The following is a 13037-nucleotide window of genomic DNA, read 5'->3' as shown; positions in this document are numbered from 1 at the left end:
GCCCAACTAGACAATGCCGGTGTTTATGCTGCAAACAAGCCTCCGCCATCCCCATTTCATCTAACCCGATGAGCAAACCCTTATATTCCTTTCTCCTCCATTTCTTTTTCTAGCTTCGCTGTAAACGAATCCATGCTATTCGCCTAAACTACTCCTTGTGGGAGCGAATTGCACATTCTAACTTCTCTCTGGGTAAATGTGTTCCTCTTGAATGCCATGTTGAATTAAATAGTGACTACCTTATATTCATTGCCTCAATGATTTGGAGTCCCCACCTCCACAAATGCAAACACGTTATCTACGTCTAACCTATCAAACCCTTGGATAATCTTAAAGTCCTATATCAGGTCACCCCTCAGCCTTCTCTTTACTATACAGAAGAGCCCCAGTCTGTTCAAAATTTCAATATGGAAAAGTGTGAGTTCATCTACGTTGGACTGAAGCAAGACAGGTCAGAGTATTTTCTAAATGGTGAGAAGCTAGGAACTTTGGAGGAGCAGAGAGATTTAGGGGTCCAAGTACAGAAATCGCTAAAATCCAGTGGAATGGGTGAAAAATTAATCTGAATGTCTCATGGCATGTTGGCCTTTATCTCAAGGAAGCTGGCATTCAAAGTGGGGGAAGTATGTTACAGATATAAATCCCTGCTGAGACCCCATTTAAAGTACTGCATTCAGTTCTGGGCACCACATCTCAGGAAGGAAATATTGGACTTGGAGGGAGTGCAGCGCAGATTCACCAGAATGATACCGGGGCTAAAATGGTTAAATTATGAGGACAGGTTGTGCGGAGGTCGGTCCTCATTTTTCTCTTATGAATCCGGCCCCATCCGTTTACCGTTGACGGGAGCGCGTCTGATACTAAGTCAGTCAGAATCGGATGCAAATCACATCACGGGCACAGCGGGTCTGGGACTGGCGACTGGTTTTACAATGAGTCTTTTTTAAGGAATAGGCTGTACATTGTTTGTATAATAATAATAATAAGTTTGATACAATGAAGGTTTTTTCCGTTATTTCCCATTTCCACTCTCACCAGTTTTATATAGTAACAGGTAACAATGTTTAAGGGATGTGATGTACAGTGTTGGAGGAATCAGTGTAATTTAACTTGATAAATTGAAGAATCTCTTGTCTATCCCAGGCTCTTACCTCAGGTTTCGACCCTCAGCTAGTTTAAAATCGGTGACTCACTGATATCAATAAACCAGTAACAACCCCGAAACCTCAGCGGGTATATTTGTTCCGATGCTTAGTGACAGTCCCAATTTCCATTGAAATTACAATCAGCAAATCCCAGAGGCTGTTTCGGGTTTGACAAACTGTGAAACAGATTGTTTAAATAGCCGAAAAGAGGGAAAACCTGGTGGTAGATATAAAGTTTTATACATTATCTCTTTCTGTTTCAGATTTACAATTTCTCTTTGTGTGTTGCTGACAGGAGCGGCTATAATGGAGCCCAGTGACTGGGTGACGAGCTGCACTGAATCATTGGTCTGTGTTACAGACCGGCTCGTTGGACCTGCTCATTTCGACTCATCTCATTGTCAGGAAACGGGAAATTACTGAAATTGAGGCTGGTGAATAACTGCTCGAAATACCAATCCTCTCCACCACTGGGGACTAAGTCTTCCGACAAACAGGGATTTTCAATCGTGCAAGTTTCATTCACGTATTCAGCTCTTCGTTTCCCTGATCTGATTGTTGCGCCTTTCCCTTCAATTCACGACTTGCAGGAAAAACTCGATTTTACAGTCGATTTTCGGGTCATGACGTATAGTGATATTTCAAATAATTAAAATCGACCTTTATCAATCCCAATATCATCACCTACACGTTTGACGAATGCAAAGCGGCTTCAATCACGGTTTTGCTGACACAACTCGTTCAAAGATACTGTCGGTAATTGGAGGGTCTTTCAAGTCATGACACGAATGTAACAGTTCGCACTGCCGTTTTCACCAAGACACTTCAGATTCACGTGGAATGATTTCGGTCTGGCGGTTCAATCCGTTCCCTCTTCACAAATCCGCGTTTGACCCCGTATCTTTTAGTATTTTTGATAACTGATACCAAATCGGTTTGCCCCGTATTGTACATTACTTTTTAAATATTACAGACAAGCAGAGCACTTGAGCTGTCACAGCAGTGACTTTGACTTTTCTCCGTCTCCTCCAGATTTCCCGGCAACTGTCACTAACCACAATCTTCTGTCACACTTCTCCATCAGAAAGTTCCGAGCCTCGGTTTTCAAATGAAATAACGCCCATCTTTTCAATCAACGACAGCCCAGGGAGAGTTTCCCAGTTTCGTCTCACACATTCCCCAAATCCTCCTTAAAGTACCATCAAAAATTGTCACTAAGTTAATAATAATATAATTAAAGGCTCTTATCGTCTGGGGTTTTGTTTCAGATTCCACGGCTTTTAAAGTTCACTGCGGATATTTATCAAAGCGCATCTTGATTGGAGGCTTCTTGGAGAAATCGGAGAAAGATCTCGAAGCTCTTGTAGCGCAAGCGGTCAGCGTGCGGCACTTTTATCAGCTTCAGAAATGCTCAGGTTGTGAGTTTCAGCCTCACCGAGAACAGTCGAACATTTTACTCCGAACATTTTGACCGGAGTTCAAGGTACAACTGGTCTGTTCCATAACGCATCTACTTCTTAGTGTTCCCATGTGGGCACTTAGGTTCCTCTCGACTCCCGTCTTACAACAGGAGGTGCGAGTTTACTTGTTTACAGGGGGAGAGGGGGCGATTAGCGTCAGCTGATATGGCAAAGGGGCCGGTACGAAATCTTTAAATCTGAAGAACCAAACTCACAATTCTTCTTTTCGTGAAGCCGATATTCATCGGTTGGAAGTTTCGTGTGGGGAAAATTTGGAAGGGAAATATTCTGCCTGATGTCACTGTGTAACGGGTGAAATTATTCAGCTTACAGATGATAATACGCTGATAGATCGAGAGGCCTTTTCTAACTCCCGTGTGGGACAAGATTAGCTTTTGAGCCACTGGGTAAAGTGTTATTTTAATTGGTGCAAACGAATGACAAGACATTTGGCACAAACAGGAAGAATTGTAAACTCACGAATTCGCTGTCTGTTTCTTACATCATGTTCAACAGAAACAAGGATTCTCCTCAACACGTTACTGAGAATTTTATAAAAGGGATTTCACCCCAGTTCGACGTCAACGAGGGATAATTCAGAGTCCTACCATAAATCTGTATAATGGATCTTTTTGTAATATTGAGGCTGGGTAGCTCAGTCGGTCGACTATCAGACTTCCATAAGCGGCCAGTGATTTGAGTGTGCAGAGTTTAAATCCTTGTTCAGACAATAAACTTTGAAACAGCTGGTAAGTTCTGTGTTTGCAGCGAAGCAAGAACACTGCGGGACAGATGAGGCCTGCGATGTGTGGTGAAAGCTTCGGTGGTATATTGTCCCCCAGGGATGGGCAGTATTGCGCTGTCTGAGGCGGCATTTGCAGCTTTCCGACAGCAACCTGTGATTGGAGGGAGCGGGGCCGGACAGGCGGCCTGAATGTCGTTGCTGTCGTGGCCGCACTCAATCCGGCAGCTGGGGAACATCGAACTTCGAAAAACTGATGTGTTTGTTGCCGCGGCTGCAATGCTGTTTCGAACTATAGTTATTAACCGAGGCAGCTCTTCAGGGTCCTTTAATGGTCTCTCACAAATCAACTAAAACCAGTCGCAATGAGGAGCTTTGAGAGGGAAATTCTGCAGTCAGGGCAGGAAACTGGAGTGAAGGAGAGACATTTTCGGTATCTGTGTAATGTTTGAGTGTGTGTCGAACTGGACAGAGAAAGGAAAATATACCGGTTCTGTATTTTATTCATATTTCACCACAGAGTGAATTCTTGCGTTTTTTCATATTTATTGATTTTTAGTGGATAACGTTTTGAAAATGTTTCCGCCAGGTTTCGAACCGGGGACCTTTCGCGTGTGAGGCGAACGTGATAGCCACTACACTACGGAAACGCTGCTGTGCAAACAGTTATAGGAAATGCTCGGAAGATAGTTGCCGTCTTCAAATGTTCTCAGTGCTGGGAGACGGGCCGGTTCTCCTTCAGGAAATTCACTTTTACAAAATAGTTTGCTGTATTAATTTCGCAAAAATCATTCAACTAAGTAAAAAGACGAACAGTTGTTCAAATCGCCATTAATCAACCAATAACTTTCTGTTTCCGACTGTCGGAAATCCAACATGTTTTTCATTCATTCATTCACCAGGCTGAATATAGAAAGTTCAGAGGGGAAGTGAAAAAGGAAATAAGAGGGGCAAAGAGAGAGTGTGAGAATAGATTGGCGGCCAATATAAAAGGGAATCCAAAAGTCTTCGACAGGCATGTAAACATTAAACGGGCAGTCGGAGCCCTACTCTGATTCAGGACCATAAAAGAGAACGATTCATGGAGGCAGAGGGGATGGCCGAGATACTAAATGAATACTTTTCATACGTCTTTACCAAGGAAGAAGATGCTGCCAGAGTCTCAGTAAAGGAAAATATGGTTGAGATACTGGATGGGCTAAACATTGATAAAGAAGAGGTACTTGGAAGGCTAGCTGTACTGATAGTAGATATGTCAACCGGCCGGATGGGATGCATTGTCGGCTGCTGAGGGAAGTAAGGGTGGAAATAGCAGAGCTGCTGGCTATAATCTTCTAAACATCTATAAATACGGGGGCGGTGCCAGAGGACTGGAGAATTGCAAATGTTACATCCTTGTTCAAAAAAGGGTGTCAGGATAAAGCCAGCATCTATATGCCAGTCAGTTTAACCTCAATGGTGGGGAAACATTTGGAAACGATAATCCGGGACAGAATTAACAGTCACTTGGACGACTGAGGCTTGATTAGGAAAGCCGGCATGGGTTTGTTGAAGGCAAATCGTCTTTAACTAACTTGATAGAGTTTTTTGATGAGTTAACAGAGAGGGTTGATGAAGCAACGGAGTTGATGCGGTGCATACAGACTTTCAGAAGGTGTTTGATAAAGTTTCGCAGGATAGGCTTATCAGTAAGATTGAGGTCCATGGATTAAAGGGGGCAGTAGAAACATGGATACAGAATTGGATAAGGGACAGGAAGCAGAGAGTAGTGGTGATTGGTTGTCTTTTGGACTGGAGGGAGGTGTACAATGGTGTTCCCCAGGGGTCAATGCTGAGACCACTGCTTTTCTTGATTTATATTAATGACTTGGACTTGGGTGTACAGGGCACAATTTCAAAATTTGCAGATGACACAAAACTTGGAAGGGTAGTAAACAGTGTGAAGGATGGTGACAGACTTCAAGAGGTTATAGATTGGCCGGTGGCATTGGCGGACACGTGGCAGATGAAATTTAACGCAAAGAAATGCGAAATTATACATTTCGGTAGGAAGAACCAGGAGAGGCAATATAAACTAGAGGGTACAACTCCAAAATGGGTACAGGCCCAGAGAGATCTGGTGGTTTATGTGCACAAATCGTTGAAGACTTCAGAACAGGTTGTGAAAGCGGTTGAAAAGGAAATTGGATCCTGGACTTCATAAATAGAGGCATCGAGTAACAAGCTATGGAAGTCATGATGAACCATTATAAAACACTGTTTCGGGAACAACTGGACTATTGTGTCCGGTTCTGTGCACCGCAGTTCAGGAAAGATGTGAAGGCCTTACAGAGGGTGCAGGAGAGATATACTAGAATGATTGCAGGGATGAGTGACTTTAGTTCCTTAGACAGACTGGAGAAGCTGGGGTTGTTCTCGTTGGAACAAAGAATGTTGCGGGGAGATTTGATGGAGGTATTCAAAATCATGATAGGTCGAGACAGAGCAGATAGAGAGAAACTGTTCCCAATGGTAGGAGAATCGAGAATCAGAGAACATAGATTTCAGGTGATTAGCAAAGGAACCAAAGCTGACATGAGGAAAAACGTTTTTAAACAGCGAATGGTTAGGATATGGATTGCACTGCCCGAGGGGGTGGTGAAGGCAGATTCAAAGGAAACTAGATAAGTGCTTGAAGGGAAAAAAATTGCAGGGCGACAGGACAAGAACGGGAGAGTGGGAATAGCTGGATTACGATTGCATGGAGTCGAATAGCGTCCTTCCGTGCTGTAACCTTTCTACGATTTATTTGGGATGTGAGCGTCGCTGGCAAGGCCAGCATTTATTGGCCATCCCTAATTGTGCTTGAGAAGGTGGTGGTGATTCAGCTCCTTGAACCGCTGCAGTCCGTGTGGATGAAGGTTCTCCCACAGTGCTGTAAGGTAGGGAGTTCCAGGATTTTGACCCAGCGACGATGAAGGAACGGAGATATATTTCCAAGACAGGATGGTGTGTGACTTGGAGGGGAACATGCAGGCGGTGTTGTTCCTATGTGCCATATGCCCTTGACTTTCTAGGTGATAGAGGTCGCGGGTTTGTCGAAGAAGTCTTGCAAATTGCTGCAGTGCATCCTGTAGATGGTACACACTGCACCCACGGTGCGCTGGTGGTGGAGGGGGTGAATGTTTATGGTGATGTATGGGGTGCCAATCAAGCGGGCTGCTTTGTCCTGGATGGTGTCGAGCTTCTTGATTGAAGCTGGAGCTGCACTCATCCAGGCAAGTGAAGGGTATTCCGTCACACTCCTGACTTGTACATTGTAGATAGTAGAAAGACTTTGGGGAGTCAGGTGATGAGTCACTCGCCACACAATACCCAGCCTCTGACCTGCTCTTGTCGCCACAGTATTTATCTGGCTGGTCCAGTTCAGTTTCTGGTCAATGGTGAGCCCCAGGCTGTTGATGGCGGGGAATTCAGCGATGATAATGCCGTTGAATGTCAAGGGGAGTTGGTTGGACTCTCTCTTGTTAGAGTTGGTCATTGCCTGGCACTTGAATGTTACTTGCCACTCATCAGCCCAAGGCTGATTGTTGTCCAGGTTTTGCTGCACGCGGGCATGGACTGCTTCATTATTTGAGGGATGGCGAATGGAACTGAACACTGTGCAATCATCAGCGAACATCCCCATTTCTGACCTTATGATGGAGGGAAGGCTATTGATAAAGCAGCTGAAGATGGTTGGGTCTAGGACACTGCCCTGAGGAACTCCTGCAGTGATGTCCTGGGGCGGAGATGATTTGCCTCCAACAACCACTACCATCTTCCTTGGTGCCAGGTAAGATTCCAGCCACTGGAGAGTTTTCCCCCTGATTCCCGTTGACTTCCAATTTCCTAGGGCTCCTTGAAGACACATCGGTCAAAGGGTGCCTTGATGTCAAGGGCAGTTACTCTCACCTCACCTCCGGAATTTAGCTCTTTTGTCCATGTTTGGACCAAGACTGTAATGAGGTCTGGAGCCGAGTGATCGTGGCGAAACCCAAACTGAGCATCGGTGAGCAGGTTATTGGTGAGTAAGTGCCGCATGATAGCACTGTCGACGACACCTTCCATCACTTTGCTGATGATTGAGTGTAGACTGATTGGGCGGTAATTTGCCGGATTGGATTTGTCCAGCCTTTTGTGAACAGGACATCCCTGAACAATGATCCACTTAGTTGGCTTTCCATCTTGGTTACCAAGTGACAGTCGAAACTTTAATGAGTTTGTTGTGTTTTTCCTGTGTTGAATTGTCACCCGTTCTCATTTAAAGGCGGTATTTTAGGACTTGGTTAAAAATGTTTCGTGCTCGTGATGCAAGGTATCTGGTGCAGTCTTTGTTAAATTCCCCACCTTAGTAATACAGAAGGGCAACGTCTGCTCCACTCTATCATACAACCCCAACAAGTGCCGCCTCAGTTAAAGTACATGAACTAGTGCCCCCCACTCTTGTATAACCTCACGTGAGTGCATACAAAGAGTGTGTGTTTGTTTGACTGTGTTGTTTATGCAACAGCATCCGCCAATCTTTCCGTTGCTGTCGAAAGTTTGTTGGAGACGAAAATCGAATCCCACGCTGACAGTCCTGAAGCATCAATGTCCGGACTCAGTGCACTCGGCCATGCTCTATGTCAATGTTGTCCAAGAGAAATTGCTGACTAGCCGCAAATGTGGCTATGGTGGCATTGTCTAAGTCACATGAACGAATTTTAGCAGAAAACATCTTGCACACACACAATAGACAGTGAGGTGTACTTCACCTGTGTATATTTCATAACAAACATCTCTCACCATTCAGTAACCGAGGAAGTAAAGGACTCACAACGATCAAAAACATTCGCACACTCTGCTTTTCACCATTTTATCAACAACACACAAAAAGTTTAAAGTCCACATGCGAATATGAGTATTGAGATCACAGGCCTAAAGACGTGTCCATGATTCATTTTTATTTAATAATCGCAATTGTAAATTGCCACATCTGGATTCCCATTTAGCCAGAAGGCTCGTGGCAAAGGTATTGGAACAACTGGTCAATACCACAATGGATTGATTCCACGGGCCGTGTTCTGATGACCTCAAACACTGCACATTCTGACAACAAATAAAAATAAATCTGCCGGGGACGGATGTTGGGTTGGTTTTCTGGAAGCAACAAATCAACTGGGCAGAAACATTACCTCCAGCCTCAGGCACAAGAAAGAATTTCGTAACAAGCAAAGGACTGAATGTGAAGATTGAGGATTCAAAACCACACCACCAGGGAAACTGCGATCTGAATACAGCGCCGTCAGCCGCTGGCTCATCGTGACTCGAGAATCTCGAGTTTACTGACCCCGATTTTCTCAGTGAGGCCCAATGGCAGTTTCACTCTCTCTGGTTCTCGCTAAATCCTGCTGGAAGGTCGAGTGATCAGAATATAAACTCCCCGGAGTTTCCTCTGCCTGTGCTCGGTGTATGGGGACGTTTGGTCGGGCCGTGGTATCCAGTTTCCCAGGGAGGGGCAATAATGCTCGGTCTGAGACTGCATTCGCTGCTTTCCATCGGCAGCGGGTGATTTGAGAGAGCAAGGCCGGGCAGGCGGCCTGAATGGTGCTGCTGTCACGGCCTCACTCACTCCGGTAGCTGGGGAACAACAAAAAACTGATGGGATTGTTGCTGCATCTGAGATGCGGCTTAGAACTGCTGTTGTTAACGGATGTAAGGAATCTTACAACACCAGGTTATAGTCCAACAAATTTATTTTAAAATCACAAGCTTTCGGAGATTATCTCCTTCGTCAGATGATTGAATGAAAAGGTTCTCAAATCGCATATCTTATACGATGTTGGGACAGCATCACACCAATCAAAATGTGTCGTTGTTATTCAAACAGGCCAGTCACGGAGAACAGCACGTCCCAGTACACTCGATATACATTGTGTCTTTTACACAGGCAGGCAGAAAGAAACTCAAAATGGCAGAGAGAGAGAGAGAGAGAATTTTAAAAAACATATAAATTTTTCCCCCTTTTTGCTGGTGGGGTTACGTGTAGCGTGACATGAACCCAAGATCCCGGTTGAGGCCGTCCTCATGGGTGCGGAACTTGGCTATCAACTTCTGCTCGACGATTTTGCGTTGTCGTGTGTCTCGAAGGCCGCCTTGGAGAACGCGTACCCGAAGGTCGGTGGCTGAATGTCCTTGACTGCTAAAGTGTTCCCCGACTGGGAGGGAACCCTCCTGTTTGGCGATTGTTGCTCGGTGTCCGTTCATCCGTTGTCGCAGCGTCTGCATGGTCTCGCCAATGTACCATGCTCCGGGGCATCCTTTCCTGCAACGTATGAGGTAGACAACGTTGGCCGAGTCACAGGAGTATGAACCATGTACCTGGTGGGTGGTGTCCTCTCGTGTGATGGTGGTATCCGTGTCGATGATCTGGCATGTCTTGCAGAGTTTGCCGTGGCAGGGTTGTGTGGTGTCGTGGACGCTGTTCTCCTGAAAACTGGGTAATTTGCTGCGAACGATGGTCTGTTTGAGGTTGGGTGGCTGTTTAAAGGCGAGCAGTGGAGGCGTGGGGATGGCCTTAGCGAGGTGTTCGTCGTCACCATGCAGACGCTGCGACAACGGATGAACGGACACCGCGCAACAATCGCCAAACAGGAGGGTTCTCTCCCAGTCGGGGAACACTTTAGCAGTCAAGGACATTCATCCACCGATCTTCGGGTAAGCGTTCTCCAAGGCGGCCTTCGAGACACACGACAACGCAAAATCGTCGAGCAGAAGTTGATAGCCAAGTTCCGCACCCATGAGGATGGCCTCAACCGGGATCTTGGGTTCATGTCACGCTACACGTAACCCCACCAGCAAAAAGGGGGAAAAAATTTATATGTTTTTTAAAATTCTCTCTCTCTCTCTGCCATTTTGAGTTTCTTTCTGCCTGCCTGTGTAAAAGACACAATGTATATCGAGTGTACTGGGACGTGCTGTTCTCCGTGACTGGCCTGTTTGAATAACAACGACACCTTTTGATTGGTGTGATGCTGTCCCAACATCGTATAAGATATGCGATTTGAGAACCTTTTCATTCAATCATCTGACGAAGGAGATAATCTCCGAAAGCTTGTGATTTTAAAATAAATTTGTTGGACTATAACCTGGTGTTGTAAGATTCCTTACATTTGTCCACCCCAGTCCATCACCGGCATCTCCACATCGTTGTTAACGGAGGCAGCGCTGCAGGATCCTTTAATGATCCCTCACAAATCAACTGAAACCTGTCGGAATGTGAATACCATTTTACTTTTCCAAAGTAAGGGGAGTGACAGTCATTGCGGAAAAATGGGAAACAGTTTGCATCTCGCATCACTGCAGAAATATCCACGTCACAGCGAGACAGCTCTCCGGCAAACAGTGAGTCTCCTCTTCGGACCTGGTCTGTCAAGAAGAATTCTGTTTACCTTTCAGCCAATCTCGGATTTTATATTTATTGTTCGTGTGCCTGCTCTCCGACCGCAGGCTTAATGTTGGAATATCAGCCGTGCTCAGCTGGTAGCAGCACTTTAGAAACCCGGCAATGCGAGACAATGAATGTTAAGGTAACAGTTACCCCCTGTGAGTGGAATTGAACCACCAACCATTATTAATTAACAGGAACCAATTGCGCGACAGAAACACGACGTTTTGCGCACTGAACCATTAATTCACCGAGCGAAAGCTTCAGCTTGCAGTGATCAATGTCGCTTCTGACCATCAGTTTACTTTTCCAAAATAAAGGGTGTGCAGTTTGCACGAGTGAAAATCTGTGCTGTGTTATTTCTGAACTTCAAGCTCCCCTTTCCCCTAAATGCCTGTATGTTGGAAGACTCAGTCACCCAGTGATAGACAGCATTGATTTTTCGAGCTGTGATTCACCATCCTCTATTTTAGTAATGTTCAGGTTTTTTTTATTCGTTCATGGGATGTGGGCGTCGCTGGCGAGGCTGGCGTTTATTGCCCATCCCTAATTGCCCTTGAGAAGGTGGTGGTGAGCCGCCTTCTTGAACCGCTGCAGTTCTTGTGGTGACGATTCTGCCACAGTGCGGTTAGGAAGGGAGTTCCAGGATTTTGACCCAGCGATGATGAAGGAACGTCGATATATTTCTAAGTCGGGATTGTGTGTGACTTGGAGGGGAACGTGCAGGTGGTATTGTTCCCATGTGCCTGTTGCTCTTGTCCTTCGAGGTGGTAGAGGTCGCGGATTTGGGAGGTGCTTTCGAAGAAGCCTTGGCGAGTTGCTGCAGTGCATCCTATGGATGGTACACACTGCAGCCACAGTGCGCCGGTGGTGAAGGGAGTGAATGTTTAGGGTGGTGGATTGGGTGCCAACCAAGCGGGCTGCTTTATCTTGGATGGTGTCGAGCTTTTTGAGTGTTGTTGGAGCTGCACTCATCCAAGCAAGTGGAGTATTCCATCACACTCCTGACTTGTGCCTTGTAGATGGTGGAAAGGATTTGGGGCGTCAGGGGGTGAGTCACTCGCTGCAGAATACCCAGCCTCTGACCTGCTCTCGTAGGTTTGCTGGAAATGAGATGAGTTGAAATGAGCAGGTCCAACGAGCCGGTGTCTAACACTACGCGGTGTCTGCAAAGTTGTCTCTTGCACTTACAGTGAAACGGACGGCAGTTTTCTCTTTTAAACCAGTGGTTATGATGTTGAGAAAAAAATGTTCCCGAGAAAGACTGGATTTCAGCGGGTGACTCTGGGCCAGAGCAAAGTTCAGTTAAAATTTATGATTGCCAAGTGGCTGGACGGTGGATTTGGAACTCCTGTGAGACTGCACTGCGCGCTGTCCAGATCTGCTTGGATCGATATTCCCTTCAACTCATTACTAACAGGGACAGTTCGACTCTAAGTTTCTTTTCCCCGGCGCTTGGTGATATTTCAAAAATTGGATAAGACTCGTGCTCAGCCCAACCTCGTCACTTACACGCTGACAGATACAAAGCGGCCATTCTCTGCTTCAGTGAGATGAAAGCCGAGAGCAGTTTCACGATCAAATGTAATGGCGAACAAAACTCATTCAAAGCAAGTGCAGGTCACTGAGGTGCCTTTAAATTCCTGATTGTTTGCACTGAACTTCTTCCCAAAGCGTTTGAGATTCAGGTGGGGCGATTTGGGGACTTCTTTTCATTTTATGCAAAAGTTTCAACTGCAGTTCAAGGTCAAAAGCCCTGGGACCACTGTTGTTCACAATTTATCGGTGCTGGGACCACTGCTGTTCACAATTTATAGCTGCTGGGACCACTGTTGTTCACAGTTTATCGGTGATGGGACGGTTTTTATTCACAGTTTATCGGTGCTGGGGCCGTTTTTGTTCACAATTTACCTGGACTGGGACCATTGTTGTTCAAATTTTTTCGGTGCTGGGACCACTGTTGTTCAAAATTTACATGAATGATTTAGACACGGAAATCGGAAGTACAATTTCAAAATTTGCGGACGACATCTAATTGGGAGCTGTAGTTAATACAAACGCAAAATGCGAAAAATACAGGAAGACATTAGTAAACTTACAGAATGGGCGTGTAAATGGCAGATTAATTTCAATATAGTTAAGTGTGAGGGGGTGCATTTTGGTATGAAGAATAAGTAGGCCACATACTGCTGGATAATAAGAGTCTAAATGGAGGAGAGGAGCAAAGGGATCTATGGGTACAT

The 13037-nt window shown here is 45.6% G+C and overlaps 1 non-coding gene and 1 pseudogene across 1 annotated transcript; one reads left to right on the top strand and one right to left on the bottom strand.

The window, feature by feature from the left end:
* Positions 1-13037, top strand: part of LOC137336083 (zinc finger protein 850-like) — a 242996-nt pseudogene that overhangs the window by 200761 nt on the left and 29198 nt on the right.
* On the bottom strand, positions 3925-3997 carry trnav-cac (transfer RNA valine (anticodon CAC)). The gene has a single exon. It is a non-coding gene; the product is annotated as a tRNA-Val (tRNA).

Source organism: Heptranchias perlo, chromosome 20 (genome assembly GCF_035084215.1).
Source record: "Heptranchias perlo isolate sHepPer1 chromosome 20, sHepPer1.hap1, whole genome shotgun sequence".
Taxonomy (NCBI): domain Eukaryota; kingdom Metazoa; phylum Chordata; class Chondrichthyes; order Hexanchiformes; family Hexanchidae; genus Heptranchias; species Heptranchias perlo.
Note: the sequence above shows the minus strand (reverse complement) of the source record. Positions and strands in the feature narration are given on the sequence as shown.